Raw genomic sequence first — 22,665 nt, forward strand, 5'->3', positions numbered from 1 at the left:
TGCAACGAAAGGGCCTTATGGTAGCCATTTTGCAAGTTGCCTGAAGGATTTCACTCCTAGGAGTGACCTGACCTGACCTGTCTTTTAAAAGGGCTCCTAGTGCATGCTGCATGGAGAGTGGGTTGCAGGGCATGGGTACGGGGGCGGGCAGGGGGCCAGTTAGTGATTGGATCCTGACCATAAAGATGGAGCTATTGGTGTTGGAAGAGTCAATTCATAGCTTGGGAAAGTGGAAGAAAGGAATTTCTGTTTAGTGAGGAAAGGGATCTGGCAAAGGTTGGGTGTTTAGGAGCTGCTTGGTGATGCTGAAAGGTCTCAGGCCCGTGGGGGCGGGAAGGTGAGACTGGGAAGCACCATAAAGGAGGCAGAAAGAAAGATAGGAGCAGATCCTAGAAAAGGAAAGGTGTTAAGGGAGTAATGGTTGCCTGTCAAAAGCTGCTCATAACTTGAGTGATCAAGGACTAGAAATGAACCATTTGGATTTGGCAAGAGGTCACGGGAGGCTTTGAAAAGTCTTAGAAATGAGGGTGATGATGACGGAGAGGAGAAGAATTGGAGGGGAAGAGAGAGAACACCGAGGTGATTTGCTGAAGAAGAGACAGGATGGACCCTGCCAGGGAATGTGGAGTAGAAAGCTTATTCAGTATCCAGATGGGAAACGCTAGACATATTGCTAAAATTGCAAATATGGATGGGAGTCGGGGAGAGATGACAGGAGAGAAGACACTTGCTAAGTGACTCCCAGTTGGGAGGAGAGTCTGCCAGTGGCCTCCATAGAGCATAGAGTGTAACTTCAATAGCATGCTTTTTAACATGAATGGTAGATATTAGCCAAGGCTGGACTTACTGACCTGAGGCAACTCTGTGAAGCTGTCACACCTGGTGTAGCCAAATACTAAATGCTTAATTGCAAATAAAAGAATGAGAGTTAAGGACAATGGCGAGAGTGAAGGTGAGTTTGTGGTGATGTTGTAACTCATAGCCTGCTGCTGGGGGTGTCAGGAAGCAGCACTGTAAGAAATAGTTCTTGGAAGTTCCTCTGAAGTTACGCTCAGAGTCAACACCTGAGCACTGTTCTGGTCCTAGTGCTCCCAAAATGGAAATGTATGTGCACATAAAAGCCTCTCGGTGGTGCTCCTGGCAACTGCATTCACGGTAGCAAAAAGGTAGAAAATTGTATGAAAATTGTTTTGAGGTAACAGTTTAAAAAGCTGATGATAGTGGAGTGATACAGGGGCTGGAAATTAATCATTTGGATTTGGTCATTAGAGGTCATTAGTGACGTTTTGAAGGAAGACATCTTGGAAGCAATCTTAATAAGCACATTGTGATCTAAGAACATGAGAGATTATTTGGCCACTAAAAAGGAACAAGTGCTGAAACTTGGCAGAGCATGAGGTGAGCCTTGAGAATGGGCCAACTGAAAGAGACTAGATGCAAAGAAAGGGCCATGGTTAATGTGATTCCATGTATACCAAATGTCAGAAAAGCAAATCTGGTCTTCTTGTAGGGTTCCTGAACCCTTTGGGTCCTTCTATCTCCCTATTCTCCCATACCATTCTCACCTGGAGTCCCAATAGTGAGTCCCACCCAGCATCTATCCCAATTCCCAGCATCTATCCCAATCCCCCGCTGAGTGAAGACTCTCAGAGGACAGCCATGTTGGGTTAGTATCCAATTATAAGTGAGTATATGCGATGTGTGTCTTTCTGGGTCTGAGTTAACTCAGGATGATCATTTCTGGTTCCATCCATTTGCCTGCAAATTTCAAGATTTCCTTGTTTTTAATAGCTGAGTAGTATTCCATAGTATAACTGTACCACATTATTTTAATTAGCTTTCCTTAGCTACTTCAGGCCGTCCATTTCCTCATCAATGTTTCTTGTTAACTTCTGTGTGAGGGGAGCTACCTGGTACATTGTATTTGCTGCCTTGGTTGTCTTTCATTCTGGTATGGAAGCTATTTGAAGGAACAGACAGTCCTCTCAGCTTTGAGGACTAGTGAGCGTCAGTGAAGAGCTTGGGCGAGCATTGGAATATATGAATGAGTAGAAATTATGGGTGCTGCGTCTATGCTAAGGGAGCCACAAACTGCACAGTTTCTCGTAAAGACATTTGCTTAGTGCCAAGTTTATTAAAGATTACAGTTCATTATGCACAACTTGCAAAAAAAAAAAACCTTACAGAATTCAGATCTTTCACAGAGTTATTTTCTTTCATCAAAAGTTTGTAAACTTGACTTTTGCAAAAACTGAATAAAGTTTTCACAGCGAAAGGTATGCGTTTCTGCTAGTCAGCCCTATATACACTTGAATCATTGATTTGCATGTGCAGTAAGGTAGGCAACCTCATGACAGCACAGATGCACTCACTAAGGGACTCTAAAGAGTTGTGTTTGAGGGACTCTGTCTACTGATAGGACACCTTACAGTCAGACATAGAGAGGCACACTGCAGACAGGCCGCGTCCTTGGCTGCTCTTACTGCACATGCTATTATCTTGACCTGCTTTCTAAGCAGTTGAAAGTGTGTAGGATCTGTCTACACTGTGCAAGCAGAGGCGAATCCAGCAACCTTATCGGTGTTCATAAATTTGACTCAGGCTTCTGTCAGAAGGCGCCTGTGCTCAGGAAAACAGCCACAGTTACTGCCAGCCTCAGCTGCAGCAACTGCACCCTGGAGCATTCTCCAGTGGCTAGCCGGTGGGGAGTCATCAGCCTGAGTGGGGGTTTTTAGCCATCTTTCAGTTCAATTGAGCTTAAGGACAACATAGGGATTTGTAACATTCCATGCAAGGTGTCAAACCCATAAACTAGCTTGTCTGTCTGTCATACTAGATGCACATGGAATTGTCTCTTGTTGGCAGCAGACAGATTGAAGATGACCTTTTACTATGTAATTATATTCATCATTTAGTAATTCAAGAATACCTAAAAGGGGAAAAGATTTCTTCAAACTGGAACCAGATCCCTTCAAAACATTCATAGGAGACTATAACAAAACAGAAGCACTTCACAGCCAGTCTGCAGGGACTGCTTTTGAGTGCCTTGGATACCAGAGCCATCCCTGGACTAGAGGACCAGAGAGAGGCCTGAGGTCTGGTCCTGGGCACTCCTGCATTGTATAGTATTGGGATCTGCTTCTCTCTCTTTACAGGGAAACACTACAGTGCTTGCTGATGTTTGCTCTAGCTCTAAAATTCTGGTTCTTCTTACTTAAGAATATAAGAAAACACGAGGTATGTTTTCTTGACAGTTTTTGGGCTCTGTCCTGTTAGCCATTATTTATAGCTCATATAGCCATCTCATTTATTAGAAGTTTTTTCATAGCCAGGAATAGATTCAGAGATCAATACATTTTTATTAATGATACTCTGTCATGCCTGGTACAGAGATGGCAAGAGAGCTCATCTAGAATGAGCCACTTGAATAGGCCTGACACGCGAGCTTAGCTCCGACCTGCACTCTGTAGTGATGACATTGGCAGAGGGGAGGCTGTGGAAACCGTCCTCACAGCCAGACTCATAAAACCAAAGGGCAGCTTTGGGGCCTGGTTTTTTTGTTTTTTTTTTTCAGCCTTGGCTGCATATGCAAATCCTGTGACTTTTTGAGTATTGCATTTTATCTTCAAAAGGACAAAATTTGGCATTTGCCATGGTTATTAAAAATGATAAATGCCTAAAATACTTTAGCATTTGGGTTGTTGGAGGTTAGAGCAAATATTGTTTCAGCAGGAAACAGTATTTCAGAGCAGAGAACTTCAAATTAAAATGGTCAAATCAGAAAATTAAAAATCTTTCACTAGTTTCCCTTTCTTTAATCAGATGAAATTGGACATAGTTGTTGCACATTCACCTTGTAAAAGACGAATAGTCTGGGCTTGGGGAACTGAAAGACCGAAAGAGTTAATGCCCATCCCATGGCGCCTGCAGCCACAACCCCTGCCCCAGCAGAGAGCAGAGGATACAAGTTCACTGCTGTCTAACACTTGTCTTGTGCCTCTTAAAGTTCTCTGCCTCCCATTGATGGATAGAATTTGAAGCATTCTTGGGTAATTTTAGACTATTTGACTATCCAGAAATTTCCCTTTAGAGTTCTGATCTCGGAGATGCTAAGAGCAAATGCACCTTTCATCTTGGTCTCCCTCTCTGTCTCCCCATAATGACCCTAACCCTGACCCGAGGCCTGCTTTCTATAAGTGCCAAACGTGATTCATTCTCCTTGCTTGGTTTAGTTTAGTTTCTTTAATGAGCCAAGATGACCAGGGAGACCCAATGGCTTATTTGTGCTAATGAAAGCACGTTCTGCTAAGTTAACTCCTGACGCATTTACTCTGGCTTTTGTTTTTACCTAGCATTGACCTGTCTCAGAGATGACATAAAAACAGTTCAGGCAAACAAGAGAGGGCGACTAAGGTGGAATAAAGGGCAGAGTCAGCTACTGGGAAGGCGACACTGGCAATCACAGGGGCTGCAGAGGAACAGTGACTGTTCCACTGAGCTGCAGTGGCCTGAACACTGTCCCAACCATTTTCCTCTAGCCCAACTTGATGGTGGCTGCTTGGACGTGGGGTCTGAATGTCTTATCTCTTCCACTTCAGGAGCATGGTTTCAAATCCTGTCTGTAGGAGATAGAAATGTTTTGTTTTGTTTTAACTTGGGTTTAATTTAAACTCAGTCTTATCCTCTCCCCACCCCCACCCCCCTGTCCCCCACTCCAAGTCACAATGACAGAACTGGGCCATCAAGGACACTTAGAAGGCAATAAGCCAAGAAGATTTACGGTGGGTTTGGGTTTGCGCTCCCTGCTCTCGGGTGTGCCACTTTCAGCTCAATTCGGTTTTGGATTGGTACAAGTCTGTCCATGGGGTCTGACAAATGTGCCTTTATCCTCATGAATTTATGCTTGCTTCCCTGTCAAAAGAAAAGAAACCATTAAAAACGGATAGTTTCTGAGCGGTGGTGTGATCTCTGATTATGGCCGTCCCCGGCTGTCCCATTTCCATCTATCGACATTAACAGCTGCGCCTTCGGAGGCTGGGTCCCCTGCGTTGCATCTGCTCACGGTGATCTGCTCTGGCTCCTCTTCTAGGTCAGTGACACCCCAGAGCTTGTATACCTGTGTCACCACAAATCTTAAAAGATGCAATTTTCTTGGCAGCTTCATCCTCCTAAGATGAATTGAGAGGGTGTGTGTGAAGGACATGGTTCTGATCTCAATGTTGGGGCCATGAGAAGTGGAGGCCTGTGTCCTCATATGAGAAAGCTGTGGCCGGAGGGTCATGAAAGAAGGATTTGTGGAGCGCCAGGAATCAGAAGAAAGAATTTTGTCTTTTCTGGCCCTCTGACTAGTCCCTGCCTGAAAATACTTGGTTCTGCTTCTTGAGCTGTCCCTTTGATGTCCCTCATCTATAGGACAGTTTTACATTCTGATGCTCAGGGACAGACAAAGTCACAACTCCAAAGAAGCTTCTTCCCAAGGCAAACAAAAGCACGCTCAAACTCTAGCCCTTCAGTTTGAGGCCCTTGTCTTGTGTCAGCTCTGTTAAGCCAGATGGTTTCCTTTACTTTAAAAAAAAAAAAAAAAAAAACACACACACACAACCTGAGCAAATTCTGCATGGTCAGGAATTGCCATCTTTGCAGAGAATTTTCTTTGCCTAATGTCCTATCTGATGGGCCATTCTGTGTGTTATATGCTACGTAATCTCCACAAATGCATACTGTGGTCCATAAAACTGCCATACTGTTTTCAGAAACTAGTAATTCACAAAGTAAACCTGAGACAGTGCTGTTAATAAACACAAATTGCAAACAAGACGGTAGTGAGTGGAACAATGCACTCATTTAGGAGCAATAAAGGCTTTGATCTTACTTTGAAGGAAAGAGTCTATGTTTAAACTGCCCATTCAGGGACAGCCAGATGCCCATAAAGAGTCCTGCTTTGCTTTGATAGAAAATCACTGAGGCCTGTCTAGCAGGTCTGGTTTGTAAACAGATTAGTTACGGGCTCATCAGGGCTGATTTGCATAGGATTCAGTGAAGCCCCAGTCACTTTTTCAACCTTAATGACCAACGCCACTTTTAGATCGGAAAGAATGGCATTTATTTATTTTTATTTTTCAGCTAGAAATCTTAGATAATTACCTTGTGGGTAGGGAAAGAATAAGTATATGAGATAAAGCCTTGTCCCCAGCTAGTGAGAAAATGATGATGGAAGACCCAGCTGGTTCTCTGTAACTGTGAGGGAAAGGGAGTGTGACTAGGGTTACCTGGTTACAAACAAGGATTTTCTTCAATTACGATTGTTTGAGAAGGAAAGGGGGATTAATCTGAATTGTAATGGAAAAGCCAAATGGATTATAGACTCAGTCCACAAATATTTATACACAAATGCTTGTTCTTGGAGTCATGCTGTGTTCGGAAGGCCAGAGATCCTGTGGTGATTGCTAAATGCAGACAAACCTCTGCCCTCTCAAGTATGCCTTCCAGGCCTGCACAGTGAAAAGTGGGTTGGTAGAAGGAATTTGACCCATTTAAACACTGGTCTCTATCAAGTGGCAGTGATTTGCTTGAGGCAGCAAGGTCTGAGTTTCCATAACATCATACTGTGAATCTTGCTACCCTTTCATTTTTGTTTATTTTTAAGGCAGGATCTTTTGTGTAACTCAGTTTGTTAATCCCAAAAATGCAAGGAGAAAGGAAGGCCAAATTAATTAAAGCAAGATTTTTTTTATTAATGTACACATGTAGGCTCATTTTCTTTTTTTAAGCTATTTTATTGGATTCTCTACCTCCCTTCCAACCCTTATTTCACCCTAACCGCTTCCAACACAAACACTAGGTAGGAGAGAAAGAAGGTTAGAGGGGAAAGGGGGCATAGACCTCCATAGGCTACCTCCTGCTGATTAGGGTTCCTTGAGGCAAATCCATTCTTCATTGTCAGAATCTCCAGCAGCTCAGCAAACCAGCAATCCAGCAGTAGTAAACACAACTACAGCATCAGGATGAACCAGCAGCATCCGCCTCAAGCCCTCTTGGGGCTCTCCCATTTATACCTTTTCTAGCGTCTCCAGAATTAAACTATCTATCTGCAGCTAGCAAAGATCATACCCCTGGTGGTGCATGAGGTAAATCATATTCACCGGCTGTGAAGTAGCCTCTTACCCCACACCTGGGATTAAAACAAAAACATACTCACATAACATAACTGGGTTTGTTTTGTTTTGTTTTGTTTTGTTTAAGAAACCAGAATTTTCACTGTGTACATGCGCTGTCCCTCCCTAAATGCAGGGCTCAAGAGATCAGCATTAGACATGAGGAAGACAAGGTTTTTATAGCTGAGGGTAGGTGGTTTCCAAATTGGGGGGGTGGGGGGTGGGCAAAATAGGAGAGTTACAGGAGCAGAACATAAGCATAAGAAGTTAGTCAGAATGACCTTCTGAAACAAAGGCATGGCTGCCAGGTAGTCATAACAAGGTAGACATAACAAACTTTTGAAGCAAAGGTAGGTTTGCAAGATGGTTATAACAACTTTGAAACAAAGGCGTGGTTGCTGTTTCTTGGAGCAGGCAGTGCAGAACCATTTGTAGTTAAGGTCACAAATGGGGCATCAGCTAATCCTTGAGAAAGAAGTTTAACCACCAAAAGGGATGAGCCTAGTTTGTCTTTACTATAAGAAGGCTTCAAGTCTAAGATTGAGGCAGGCTGGCTCATCACAGGCTAGTCTCGAACTGAAAAAAAAAATCTTCCTGCCTCTACCTTTCAAGTGCTGGGGTTACAAGTGTGTGCCGCCATTCACACATGCTTTTATTATTGATTTTTAGAATAATTGGTAATCTTTCCACCAATAATTAAAAAAAATTTCTTCTTGAGTTTTGAAATAAAAAAAAAATCAAAAGAAAACCTTCACTTATTCTGGCCACTGGACAGATAACAAATACAGGAGCTCAACAGAGACAGAAGATGACTATAGCCTTGCCCATTTCTAAGTAAGTGGTGACCCATAGTGCAGTGTAGTGCAGTCCTGCCTGCTAGCTTTGGCCTGGAGTATATTGTACTGCCAATGTGAGATGGTTCTAAGTGTCCTAAACACTGGCATTGCTAACCTGTTCAGTTAGAATAACCTTTGGCTTTTGTGTCCTGCTGTGTCTAGGCAAGATCTTAGCTATCCCTTACTTCCTGGAAGAGAGGTCCAATCAGCTCACTATGTAAATGTCACCCTGGATACATACCACACTAGAGAAAACACAGGTCTGGCAAGTATTAGAAGATAGGCTATGAACAGTCCCACAGCGACAGGAGCAAGACCCCATTCCCTGTCCAGGTAATTCAGATGAATAGGATGTAAAGGGAGGCTGTGCCTTCTGCTTTTCCAAATGGGCTTGGCTAGGCCATGGAGAAGGAGGAGGACTCACTGGTTGCCTGTCTGTGAAGCCTGTTAGAGACAGTGTTCTATTAATAGCCACATTCACTTGAGATCCTGCCCCCACCCCTAGGTAAAATGGGTCATGAGAATCCTCTGACTCTCAAGGGAACATGGGTGAGGCCCTGGGCTGGGGAGTAGATTTGCAGCTCCTATGCTGATGCCTTTTCTGACGCCACCTTTTCTTAACGGAGAGGTTTTCCATAGCTCACCTTTCCCATATTCTTTCTGCTTGTTGTAGGCCCCCTCCTGCTTTTTTAAAAGATAGCCAATCCCCTCACCTTTCCTCTAGACGAGTACTTCCAGGAAAGCTGCAACAGCTGCAACACATGACAGCACCTGCATCCTCACCACAGGCTGTCATGAGGCAGAGCATCGTGCCAACGACCTGAGCAGTTAGGAGCTCCAATAGGGCAGGGGCAATGGTCTTGTCACTGACATCTCACAAGTACCTCCTATAGTACCTGATACATATAGTATCTCCAATCCTCCCTCCCCCCCCCCCCTTTTTTTTTTTTTTTTTTTTTTTGTCTCACCAGGAAAAAGAGTCAGAACCACGTGGCTAGGGATTAGTGGCTCTTGAGAAGCAGTGACTAGATGGAAAGGAGACTGTTTATGATGAAGCAGCTTGATCTTGGAAGTGTGAGGTTTACCGGCTCTAAGGAAGCCTCACCCAGTGTTTGGAAGTGGGCCCTTGAGTCAGAAGTAAGGCTGCTGCCATTAAAGGCCCAAGGCATCAGGGAGTCCCTCCAAATACCCACTCACTGGGGCTAGGCTGTTAGCGTGCTCTCTCAGCTATCACAAGTATTTGGTAAGTGTTCCTGTTGTCAGTGTGGCTGCGTCTGAATGCTGGCAGGTGGACTCTGCCTAGTGTGCTGTTGTGCTGGCCCAGCTCAAGAACAGACTCCCACAGTGACAGAACAAAGAGGCTTTGCTTCATCTTTTCTTCTGAAGTTAATATGTATGAGTGGGTATGAGAGACTAGGTTGGAGGTTCTTAACCTGTGGTTTGTGGCTCCTTTGGGGGATCAAATCACCCTTTCATAGAGCTCACCTAAGACCATCGGAAAACACAGATAATTACATTATTGTTATTAACGGTATCAAACTTACAGTTATGAAATAGCAATGAAAGTAATTTTATGGTTGGGGGTCACCACAATGTGAGGAACTGTATTAAAGGGTCACAGCATTAGGAAGGAATAGGTATCAGAGATATTCCCGGGTAGGCAGACAGATAGGAAGAAAGACCTTGGCTAGGTAATAAAAGTGTCCAATTTCCAAGATGACCAGTTTCTTCCTCTTCAACTTCCTGCCTTAGACAAAAGCCTGGCAGCTTTTGTCTCCCACCAGCAGGCCAACAAGTTCGAGGTTGGATCAGGACATGTCACACAACAGTGTGGGGCCAATCAACCACAATATCTGTCCTCAAACTGACCAACCCTAAATTGGGGGACTGTTCACCAGCCTTGAGAAGAGACTGGATTTTTTTGTCTTTCCAGAGGGTCTTTTTCTCCCTGTATCTGCTGATTGTGTGTTTCCTTACCCCTAATAAACACCTAGTGATCCTTTCTGAGATTTCTCTGTTGCTGCCTGTGCCACTTCAGATTTCTCCTGCCTTTTAATTAGTTCATTGGCAAAGAAAACGAACCAAATCAAGACCCCTAGGCTGTAGACCCATAGACTGTAGACTTGATACCAGTTCTAGACTGTATCAGCTATATAAATGGACTCAAGGGCAGGACTCTCATAGGCACCTCCATAGATGTGGCAAAAGCTTTTGACAAAACCCAACATCCCTTCATGATAAAAAGTCTTGAAGAAACTTTGAATAGAAGGAACGTATCTCAACATAATAAAAGGCTATATATGATAGATCTTTACCCTACATTCTACTAAGTGTAAAGAAACAAAGCAGAATCGATTGTGAGATGTGACCCATAAGGTACATAGGCATGATTGCAGGCCACAGCTTCTGCCAAATAATGAAAGCACTAGGAGAAAAGGGATCTCTTATGAGTTGCTGTCAGCCAGGCTGTAGGGAAGCTTGCTGTCCACCCCCACCCCCACCCCAGTGTTATATGCAGATAAGCACCAGGGTGAAGTGAGAGTAAAAAAAAAAAAAAAGGCCTTCTAAGCTTGGGTCTTCCAATTCACTTTCTTCCGTCCCAAGTAGTTGGTAAAGTAATTCACAATTGGGAAAGCTGTTACCAGCCTACTTGAGGCAGTAAAGAGCATGGAGAGGGGGGTACTCCTAATTTATCACAGACATTAAATACTGGCAAGTTATACTACACTGAGAAAGCCATCACCCAAGAGCTTAACCTAGAAGATACCATTGGCACAAAGCATGTGTTATTATTTCTCCCTTAGGATGACCACGGACGGGTTTGGCTTTAGGCCTTTGCTTGTTATATGGTTCTTTGGATTTCTTCAGGTCAAACCCAGGGTTGGTCCTACTGTTAGCAGCAGTGTGCCCTTTGTCTTTTATTTCCCACCTCACTGTCACCTTTACCCAACAGGGTCTCTGGGACTCTCGCAAAGGTATACAGCTGTACTTATGGCTAGAATGGGGAAAAACAATGATGCTAACACTTGCACTCCAGAGGTCACTCATCATGAGTCAGCCTCTTCATTTTAATAGCAGTGATACTCCGGAGGCTTCAAGGAGAGGTTTCAGCCGCCATGGGAAGCAGCTTGTTGGATATCAGAAGCCCCTTTGCTGAGTTTAGAATGGTTCCCAAGTCCCATCGTTCCACCCACCAGCTAGTGAACTCTAACGCTTGCTTCTTAGAGCCGTGGAAATTAGCCAAAACCAAACTGTTGGGGGAGGGGCACATTTTTTTAATGCCTTCATTGATGCTGATACCTGAGAATATAGTTACTTAAACACCTAAGAGTTCTGCTCTAGGAAAAGAAAAGATTGCCTTAAGATACCACAGGCTCCTTAAGCTCAGAAGTCTGACGAGGTCACTTTGAGCATCTGCCTCTATTCTCTGTCTAAACACCATCGAAGGGGAATACACTTGGTGGCATCACTTGTTTTACCTCTTTGCTGCCTTCTTTTTTTTTTTTTTTTTTTTTTTTTTTTTTTTTTTTTTGACAAAACAAACTTTGCTCTCCTTGCATTGGGTTTGGGGCAGGGAGGCATTATTTGTTTGATTGTTGTTGTTTTCCCTTTCCAGCTGAACATTGGGGTTGCTTATCTGTCACCAAACATCTTGCTCTTGAGCCTGGAGACAGGTGAAGCGCTATCACCTGGGAACATGATGGTTCAGAGTCTTCAATATAGCCCAATCCCAGATGGTCCCTTCATGGTGGCTTCTAAGGCCAGCTGCCTTCTGACCATATCCAGCGGGTGCTGTGTGGAGAGACCAGCCTTTATGGACTTGGCAGGTTTCTGTTTGGAGGGAGGTACTGTAGTGGTAGAGGGAACCAAACACGAATCAGAGATTTAAAAGATGCAGAGATTTGCTGACGGGCTCCACAAGGACCTGAGCAGGATTCAGAAAGCAAGACCTTAGATAGTTCCAGGGACTGGCTGTCTTCTGTCCCCAGCTTTTCTCCCTGGGTCTGCTCCACTCTCTCCCCATCTCAGGTACTTTTTTATTGCTGTGATAAAACACCATGACCAAAAGCAACTTGAGGAAGTTAGGGTTTACTTGCTTTACAGGTTACAGCCTATCACCAGGAGAAGCCAAAACAGGAACTCAAGGCAGGAACTTGGAGGCAGGAACTGAAGCGGAGACTCCACAGGGCTCGCCCCTCTCCTAGACAACTCAATACCACCTTACCAGGGTTGCCACTGCCCACAGTGTGCTGGATCTTCACACATTAATCCTAAGTCAAGAAAAATGCACCCATAGACTTGCCTATGGTCCATTCTGATGGAGGCCGTTTCTCAGATGATGGTTCCTCTTCCCAGATGACCCTAGCTTGTGTCAAGTTGACAAAAACAAAACATACAAGCAACCATCACACACTCGTCTGACTGTATCCCAGGCCTTCTGCTGCCTTGTAGCTATGTATGGCTGTGGCCCCATCATGCCCTTCCCATCAGTTTCTCCGTTATCATCTCCTTTTGGCTTCAGCTCACGTCAGTGCCTCATTTCCTCTCTGTTTCTCAAACCAAATTCTCGAGAGCCGGGATCTGGGTCACACAATCCACATCCTCCCGTCCTACCACAGGCCAGCTCATAAGACTCAGGTTTGTTGAGTGATATGCAAATGAGCTTCACACCAGTCATCATTCATCAAGAAGGAGATGGAGCGCCCCCAGGAGGAGGGCAAGCATGCATGAATCTAAGCGCAGACTATGGGAATCACCAATGGAACCCCCAAGCTTGGAAGAAAGCTCTTGTCCGGTTCTTCAGCTTGAGCCAAAGGAATTGAGAGGTTTGTAAATATGTTTACTGCCAGGTCTAGGGCAGGAAAAGGAGAAAGGTGAATGGAACACTGTTGTTGTTGTTGTTACTACTACTACTACTACTTTTTGAAATAATGTCTTGTTCCATAGCCTAGCATAGATTTGAACTCACTTTCCTCCTGCCTGCCTCAGCCTCCCCAGGGCCTGGATTACAAGCTTGTGTCACCGCGCCTAGCCTCTAATAGCCAGTTAGCTAGAAATTTATAAGACACAAACATACCTATGTGGGCGCCTGCGCAGAGAAAGTCTAGCTGGAGGAACTTGACTGTGTTACTTTCTAGAAGACACTGGACCTCTATTATAACTCCTTAAAGCACTGGGCAGCAAAGCCGACTTTATGAAGCCTGGAAGAAGTCCTTTAAAAGTTCTTCCTGAAGGCCAGCTCGGTGGCTCAGTGCGCAAAGGTGCTTGAGGCCGAGTCTGTGCTTGACATGCACACACACACACACACACACACACACACACACACACACACACACGAGAGAGAGAGAGAGAGAGAGAGAGAGAGAGAGAGAGAGAGAGAGAGAGAGACTTAAATGTTTAAAAATTACTGAAAGATTTGAAATTCTTAAGAATTCAAGGATTTGAACATTTCTAGAAGATAATGAACCCCAGGATGGATACATCAGTCATCCGGGACATAATAACGTCATGGAAACCGGAGCCTGGCTTGCCAGCTCCTTCCTAAAACTTGCTGCACAGCTGAAAGGGAGCTGAAGACAGTTTTCAGTGTTGCCTCCCACCTTTTCCCTCGTGACCCGCCCCCTCTGGCCTAGCTTCTAGCGGTTGGATTACCAGCACGGACAGGCTGAGGACAGGCTGAGGACAGGCTGAGGACAGGCTGCTCCTGGCTGGCCGTGCTCCACCCCTTTGCTTGTCTTTCTGCGTAGCTTCCTTCCTGCCTTCTTTTCCTGTCCGCTCAAGCCTTCTGTCCCACCGAGGATCTCTTCCAGTCTTCATCTGCCGAAACCCCGCCCCAATCCAAGCCCATCTCTGGTTTCCCGGAAGTGGCTTGGACCTGGTACTGATCCTTAGTGCCTGCGACACTCCTACCATTTCCCTCTTTTCCCCTCCGGGATGCCATGCATCCATCACTAGGTTGGCGTCACTTGAGAACGAAAAACGGTAGCGAAGCAGAGGTGTCATACAAGACACCTGGACCCAGAGTTCTGTTCGCGTTCACATGCCCACTGGGCCAGAGTCACAGGCCTTTCTCAGCCTCTCTCAGTCCCTAAATCTAGACAGTGAGAGAGGGATCCTGTAGAGCTCAGGGGCCTGGAGGAGGTTCCACGAGGTCCACAGACCCTGAAGTGCTCCGTGACCCGGTGGCTGTTCTGGTGATTGCTGCCAGTGGTTGCTGGGAGGCCACTGGACAGGACGGGGCTGAAGTCTTCCGTGTTAATGTCGTCATCCACCAAGGCTTTCGTAAGAGCTGCTGATCAAGAGGATGACTGGGTATCACTTCTGTGTCCTGCCTCTCCCAAGCCACTTCCTGAAGGAAGTGCTAATGAGCAGTGAAATGGCCAAAGGGTGGTCAGAGGGGAGGTGGAAGGAGCTTGGCTAGCTCTATCTAGGAAGTTGCCTCCGGAAGAGGAGGCCTAGTGGGCGGGGCTTCTGTGTCAAGTGCCAGTCTCACTAGGCAGCAGAAGGAAGGGAAAACCTTTGCAGGGAGGGGCTGCAGCCTTGCTTCTGGCTCTAGGGAGGCCAAGGAAAGGGGGTTTCCCGCCCACAACCTTCTCCACACCTGTTTCTACTAGCTGATCTCGCTCTTGAGAAGGTTCTGTTTTTACTGATCCTCCCTTCTTGACAGAAACCCTAAGCCTCAGAATGTTCCTGGCAAATGACCACCTTGGAGTGCCATCAGCCAGGGACAGACTCCAAGCCTTCCCTTCTAGGCCAATGGTCTGACCTGGCTGGTCCAGGAGGGGCAGGCCCTCATGCCGATTGCTTTCCAGAACACTAGGAGGCTGGAGACATCGCCCTGCTTTTGAGAAGGAATGGAGGCAGACTCCTTCCAAACCTTCTTCAGCAATACTGTGCTGCCTGGTGAGCCCCAGGGAACACTTGCTGTCATTTGCCAGCAACCCTTTCCAGGAGCAGAGAGATCCATGGCTCTTGAGCCTGGATGCACTTGAGAAGCACCTGCTGCCGTCCTTAAAAGGCTGTTATATTTAAAGGAGTCCGTTTCTCAGTACTTAGAGCTACACAGTGTGCAAATAACAGTGTATCAAATTAATATAGGCCTAATAAAAATCCAGTGTCAGCTGAAGTGACGCTCTGAAATCCTGGCTGCATCTGTCTTTACTTTGCTGTGGTTCCACTAAGGTAAGAGCCGAGAATTGTCTTTGGGAGGAAAGGATGCTTGCTGAAGGGGGGCATTGAAGGTGCAGAAAGCACATGAAACACGTTGGAGGAGCCACGAACTGAGCTTGATGCCAATAGAGCCTCAGCTGAATCCAGTTGTCGAGTGACCTGAAGTAGAGAGCTGGTGGCCACACACTGAAGACACGGGAGAAGGTTTGGAAATATCAAAAGAAAAAAAAAATCTTCTAAGAGGTAGCATTATATCAATTTTAAGTCAGGAAATTTATAATCCAACATTTAAAGAAAAATTAAGATCTTAATGTTTTACCCAAGGATCAAGGTAGGAAGATGTAGTCATGAACTTTCAGATGGGAGGGGGAAAAATGTGTGCTTAGAAATCTGTACACATGTGCAGCCTCAGATCTGCTGTTGTCTCCCAAAGGCCCTTGATTCTGAAATATGTGTAGCCTTGGCTGCCCTGGACTCATTTTGTAGACCAAGCTGGCCTTGAACTCACAGCGATCTGCCTGCCTCTGCTTCCTGAGTGCTGGGATTAAAGGCGTGCGCCACCATACCCAGCTGAAGTATGTTTCTTGATGTGCTTAGAGCACGTCAATGGGGATCAACGTCATAAAGAAAGAGCGAGTCACCCAGAAGGCACTAGCTCCTGGAGACCCTGGAGAACGATCATGAATTCAGGCTCAGCCAGAACTTAACTTCTAGGGCTGAAAAGCCAGAGCAAGATGCTCTGATGCTTTTTAAATAGATGAGTAGTATTCCATTGTGTCGGTGTACCACAGTTTCTTTATCCATTCTTTGGATGATGGGCATCTAGGTTGTTTCCAGATTCTGGCTATTACAAATAAAGCTGCTATGAACTTAGTTCAGCAAATGTCCTTGTTGTATATAGCTGAGTCTTGAGGGAGAACTATTCCCAATTTTCTGAGAAATCATCAGATTGGAGGAGTGTTCCCCTTTCTCCACCCTCTCGCCAGTATGTGCTGTCACTTGAGTTTTGGATCTCAGCCATTCAGATGGGTGTAAGATGGGATCTTAGAGTCATTTTGATTGACATCATGAAATTTGCAGACAAATGGATGGAACCAGAAAAGATCATCCTGAGTGAGGTAACCCAGACCCAGAAAGACACACATGGTATGTCCTCACTTATAAGTGAGTATCAGCCATATAGTACAGGATAACCATGCTATAATAATGCCAAGTAACAAGGAAAGCCCAAGGGAGGATGCTTGAATATCACCCAGAAGGTGAAATAAACAGACATTTGAAATGGAGGGAGGGAGGGAACTGAATGGGAGAGGCATAGGGAGGGGAGCAAGGATGGGAATTGGGAATGAAAAGGTGGGGGGGAGAAGGAAGGCTGGGAGAGAGAACAGAAATCTGTGGGGGAGCATCTCTGGGATTGGCTAGGCTTCTGGGAGTCTATGGGGGTGACCTAAGCTGAGACTTCTAGCAGAGGCAGATATGGAGCCTGAGGAGGGCACCTCCTGTAGCCAGACAGGACTTCCAGTGGAGGGGGGGGGGACACCAACCCACCCACAAAACCTTTGACCTAAAATTTACCCTGCCTACAAGATGTGCATGGATAAAGATGGAGCTGAGATTGAGGAAATGTCCAACCAATGCCTGGCCCAACCTGAGACCCACCCCATGGGAGAGAACCAATACTTGTCACTATTAATGATACTCCGGTATGCTTGCAGACAGGAGGCTAGCATAACTGTCTTCTGAGAGGCTTCATCCAGCAGCTGATGGAAACAGAATTAGGGACCCGCAGCCAAGCAACAGGCGGATCTCAGGGAGTCGTGTGGAAGAGTGGGGGAAAGGATCGAAGGAACCTGAAGAAACCCGAGGGGTCAAGGACACCACAAGAAGACCTAGAGTAAACTAACCTAGGGCCATGGGAGCTCACAGAAACTGAACCACCAACCAAAGAGCAACACGGGCTGGACCTAGCCCTCCCCGCCCCCCACATATGTAGCAGATGCGCAGCTTGTTCTTCATGTGGGCTCCCTAACAATTACAGAGCATGGGGGCGGGGCTCTCTCTGACTCTGTTTGCCTGCCTTTGGATCCCTTCCCCCTAGCTGGGTTGCCTCAGTGGAAGAGGATGCGCTTAGTCCTGCTGAGACTTGATGTACCACAGTGGGTTAGTACCCATGGCGGCGGGGTGGCGGGTGGCGGGTGGTCTCCCCTTCTCTGAGGATATAGAGATGATGGAATGGGGAAGGGGTGTGAGGTTGAGGCTGAGAGGAGAGAAGGGAGGGAGGCTGCGATCGAGCTGTCAAGTGAATACAAAAAGAAACAAAACAAAAGAAAAAGATGCTCCGATGTAATGGCGCTGCGCTATACTGAGCAGTAGTCACCACCTGCAGGGCTAGGGGACAGCTGCTGGACCCCTTGGTGAGCATTTCCACTCAGGAGGTCTGAGAGAGAACTTGTTGCCGACTCTTCCGGTGAAGCGAATGCTGCAAGTCTGGCTCCCGCAGGACATACATACAGACTTTGGCAGCTGCAGAGGTCTAACACTTCACGGATAGGAAACAACACGACGCCCTGGTGAGTTCTGTGGGTGGTCTGAGCCTGCGCAAGCCCTATGCATGCTGCCACTGTCTCTGAGTTCGTATGTGAATTAAATCCGATGACTCTGGAGTACACTGTTTCCTTCATCCAGCAGTTCTGCCTCTTCCAGTCTTTCTGCCTCCTCCTCCACACAGACCCCTGAGCCCCGAGGGGAGGACTTTGATGAGGACATCACATTTAGGACTGAGTGCTCCACGGTCTGTCTCTGTGCTCTGCACACTGTCCAGCTGTGGGTCTCTGTGTTAGTTCCCATCGACTGCAAGAAGAAGCTTCTCTGCTCATGGTAGCTTAGGTGTCAGACCTAGAACCCCCCTGGTCACCTTGAAAGCTTTTAGGCACCCAGGAGTCAAAGCAGGCGCCCAAATATCACTAACTCACACGGGCTTCCTGGTACCCAAAACCCAATGCATCTGATACTCTGCTTAAAAGCAAGAGGCCGCAATGCGCCATCCTCCCAGAACCAGGACACGGAAGCATTGGCAGCTGCCTTCACCTCCTGGCAGGACCCCCTCTGTTCATCAGAGCCGCTTGGAGGGAAACAGATCGAGAATGCCATCCCAGCCTCTCTCCTTCAAAGGCTGTTCTTAGAACTGGCTCAAATAGAAAAATAATAGCTGTGATAGGCCTGACCTTTGAAAGAGAAACATTAGGTCCTCTTTCTAGCTGAGAAATTCAGTTCGAGCAACAAGATTATGTGAGCCCCTGACAGAAGGGCTCGTAGCTACAGGTCTTGCTGGCAAGAGAGAAGAGCAAAGGCAGATTAAAATATTAATCTCAATTATTCACGTTAAATATTAAGAGCTGTATTTTGAGATAGTGAATCGATGCTGCTATTAATTATTAATACTGATAGCTTTGCTTTCCAGAGCTTCCCGGGGTCTGGTGTGTGGAATTGCAGGTCATATTTCCCTTCTCCCTAGCCTTGGAATTATGCCAGGCGTGACCCACTGTGGGCCTTCATTCCTTGAGGAGGAGGAGTGCCTGCACCCCGAGTGACTTCGGGAATCATCTTGACCCCCATTTGCCAGGAAATATCATAGGTTGATTTCTGACCAGCAATGTGGACTATAAACGGCTAAAACACGGGAGAAACAATTTACTAACAAGATTGTCCTGGGCAGCCCCACTTTCCTTCAGGTGTGCCTGGCAATTCTATTGGGAGTCAAAGAAAAGAACAACCAGCTTGGGCTGGAGAGATGGCTCAGAGGTTAAGAGCACTGACTGCCCTTCCAGAGGTTCCTGAGTTCAATTCCCAGCAACCACATGGTGGCTCACGCCCATCTATAATATGACCTAATGTCCTCTTCTGGCCTGCAGGCGTACATGCAGACAGAGCACTGTATTCATAATAATAAATAAATAAAAATATTTTTAAAAAAGAACAACCAGCTCAGTGGTAATGATGAAAAACAGTAGCAAACTACTGGAGCATAAGGTATGTCCGTGTGCTTGACTCCTGTGCTTGACCACTTGGCCTATAGGGAGTGTCACTATTAGGAGGCGTGGCCTTGTTAGAGTAGGTGTGGCCTTGTTAGAGTAGGTGTGGCCTTGTTAGAGTAGGCGTGGCCTTGTTAGAGTAGGTGTGGCCTTGTTGGAGGAAGTGCGTCACTGTGGGGACGGGCTTCGAGGTCTCCTGTGCTCAAGATCCTCCCAGTGTGGCACACAGTCTCCTTTTGCTGCCTGCATATCCGGATAGAACTCTTGGCTCCTCCAGCACCATGTCGGCCTGCGTGCCGCCACGCTTCCCGCCATGATGAAAATGGACTAATCCTCTGAAACTGTAAGTCAGCCCCAATTAAATGTTCGCCCTTATAAGCGTTGTTGTGGTCATGGTGTCTCTTCACAGCAATAGAAACCCTAATTAAGACAACTGTTCAAAAATCTTAACACTTGATAAAAAGAAAAAAATATATAAAAAGATATAAACCTATTTTAGGAGCTGGAGAGGTGGTGCAGAGGTTAAGAGCACTGGCTGTTCTTCCAGAGGACCCGGGTTCAATACCCAGCACCCACATGGCGGCTCACAACTGTCTGTAACTCCAGCTAAAATAAAAATAAATAAATTAAAAAGAAAAAAAAACCCTACTTTAGCCCCAAATGGTGAGCTTATCACCAGTAGACTTTCACTAAAGAAAACATTAAAGCATGTTCTCTACACAGAAGGAGAAATGGTTAAAGCCCAAACGGGAGATGAAAAAGGAACGGAGAGCAGTGGACAGAATGTAGACATGCAAACACACACCGAGCGAGACTTGACCTGTGGCATTTATAACATCTCTACAGTTAAAGCACACAGTAACAATATCACCTAAGGAAAAGGGCAGAGTAAACAAATTCAGTACGTAGTAGGAGAGGGTTAAAATAGGATACACGATCGATCAGACTTTTATCAAGAATGTAAATACTCTTGATGTGATGATTTTGACCGTCAGCCTTGAGGCAACCCAGAGTCACCCGGGGGGGAGACTGAAGGGGGAGTTGTCCAGGTCAGGTTGTCCTGTGGGCACATGTCTGTGGGAGGCTGTCCAGCTCTTGACGACCTTCCCTGAGTGTAGGTGGTGGGTGTGGTGGTACATGCCTTTAGTCCCAGTACAAGGGAGGCAGAGGCAGTCCCTGCTCCCCGGGAGATTGAGCCCAGCCTTGTCTACACAGCAAGTTCCAGGAAATAAGTGAATGAGGATAGATGCTAAGAGACAAGACAGTTGTGCTGCTTTGCTTCAGAGTGTTTGTCACAGCAACAAGAGATGCCAAGAATAGGAAGTTCACTGTGCTTACAGGTCGACCAAAGCATCTGGACGGTCACTCTTTCCTTCGCGTGTCTGTCTTAGGGCTCTCACTGCTGTGATGAAACACCATAACCAAAAGCAGGTTGGGGAGGAGAGAGTTTATTTGGCTTACACTTCTGAATCATAGCCCATCACTGAAGTAAGTCAGGACAGAAACTCGAGCAGAGCTGGAAACTAAAGGAAAACTAAAAGCAAAGGCCCCGGAGGGGTGGTGCTTACTGACTTGCTCAACCTGCTTTCTGGTAGAACCCAGGACCACAAGCCCAGAGATGGCACCACCCACAGTGGGCTGGGCCCGCCCCCATAAATCATTAACTAAGAAAATGCCTTGCAGCTGGATCTAATGAAGACATTTCCTTAATTGAGGTTCCCGTCTCTCAGATGACTTTAGCTTGTGTCAAGTTGACATAAAACTACCCAGCACATTAGCTATCTTTAATTTTCCCCTCATCTAACATGTGGGAAAGAGGCCACTGCCATCAAAAGAACTCTGCCTTCTAATTTTATGACTCATCTGTTTCCATTTTTAGCTCTTATAAGCTGTAGATAGATGATTAAAAGTAAAATTTGCCATTAATGTGAAGGGTTTTTTTTTCTTTCACTTAATGTAACCTGAATATCTTTCCTGTCATCAAATATAATTTTATAATATTTTAATGGTTGTAGAGAAGCCTGTTGTAAAACAGCTTTATAATTTGTTTAGCCATTTTCTTATTGTTCGGCATTTGGATTACTTCCCACTCTTAGAAGAAATTAAAACTTCAAGTGAACATTCCTGCTCGTATTTTTTTTTTCTGGGTACCTCTAGAGGTGTGGTGAGGGAGGGCCAAAAGGGCCCACAAAATATGACGTCTTAGGATTCCTGGCACCAAATTGCCATCCACTAAGGTTTTCAAACCTTTTGACTGGCAGGTTAGGGGTATCTGGGATACCTCATGGTTGTTTTAACAGTGTGCAGCCTGTGCCAATAGCAGTTCAAAGCTTGTCATCTGTGCGGGAGTAGCCACACCTGTAGAATTAGTCCCAGCCGCACATATCATGCCGCTGTGGGGAAAACTTCATAGCAAAGGAGCAGTCTGATGGCCTGGCCTCTGCTGGAGAGGCTTCGTCGAGAGGTGACACTCAAAGACCGAAGTGAACCCTGGAGCAAGGCAAAGCCTTGAAAAAAGGGACATGCCTGTTTCCTCAGTGGATATCCCCGTACTCACTTGATTATATCTCAGAAATGGGAAGAAACTAGGAATTTCCTGATTTTTATAATATTAAAAAAAAATTGCCAATTTGCTAGATCGTCCTAGAAAGATAATAAAAATGAAATTTTCCTCCTCTCTCAGCAGAACAGAATTAGACTTACCTTGTTACAGCAAGTGCTGCTACCAATTAGAGAGAGAGAGAGAGAAGAAACTCTGGAAACCTCCGCCACCTTCCCGCTGCTCCCCACTAATCCAGGTAGTATAAGTCCCCATGGGCCCTAAACTAAATCAACCACCAGATATTGAGAATAAAAACAAACTGTTAATTAGAGGAACTGTAAAGATCGCCTTTCTTTCGTGTGAGGAAGGAGGGGAACAGAGAGGATGCTGGGCAGGAAACCCATCAAACAGAAAGAAGACATTAGAGGTGCCTTCCTTTCTCCCCAGGGATTTCAAAGCAAAGATTTGTAAAGATTCCAGGAATAGTGGGACAGCGCTGGTGTCTTGTTAAGTCAGGTAGGGGCCTCATTACTGATGGATGGAAGTAGGTGGTCTCCCTAGTGGGAGATGCTGAGCAGAGCTGTGTTCAAGGACAGTCCCGCAGAGGACCCACTCAGGGAGGAGCTGCTGACCTGAGCCAGCATGTGTACGTGTGTAATGGGTGTGGCCATCAGAGAGTCCCCACGTCCAGAAGTGCATCACAGCCCCCTGTAGACACTGTCAGGATGACCAGGAAGAGCTGCCTCTCACTGAAAACCACTCCACCACATCTCTACTCCACAGGCAAAACAGGTGAAAGATGGTGGCCGGAGGACGGCACTAGGCTGTTGGTGGCCTTCCCATCTGAGCCAAGCACTGGTGGTAGATTTCAACCCATTTCTTTCTCTCAGCAGTGCATAGTCTGTGAGAATATGCCACTGTACTTAAAGCAC

General features: G+C 46.0%; 2 long non-coding RNA genes across 2 annotated transcripts; both read left to right on the top strand.

The window, feature by feature from the left end:
* Positions 1 to 17,265: 17,265 nt before the first annotated feature.
* LOC311599961 lies at positions 17,266 to 19,103 on the top strand. The gene is made up of 3 exons (XR_014780080.1): positions 17,266 to 17,320; positions 17,547 to 17,730; positions 18,876 to 19,103. It is a non-coding gene; the product is annotated as an uncharacterized lncRNA (long non-coding RNA).
* Positions 19,104 to 19,272: 169 nt separating this feature from the next.
* Positions 19,273 to 22,064, top strand: LOC311599962. Its single transcript, XR_014780081.1, has 2 exons — positions 19,273 to 19,534; positions 21,878 to 22,064. It is a non-coding gene; the product is annotated as an uncharacterized lncRNA (long non-coding RNA).
* The last annotated feature ends 601 nt before the right edge of the window (positions 22,065 to 22,665 follow it).

The sequence above is a fragment of the Acomys minous genome, assembly GCF_964271855.1.
Source record: "Acomys minous genome assembly, chromosome: 6".
NCBI lineage: Eukaryota > Metazoa > Chordata > Mammalia > Rodentia > Muridae > Acomys > Acomys minous.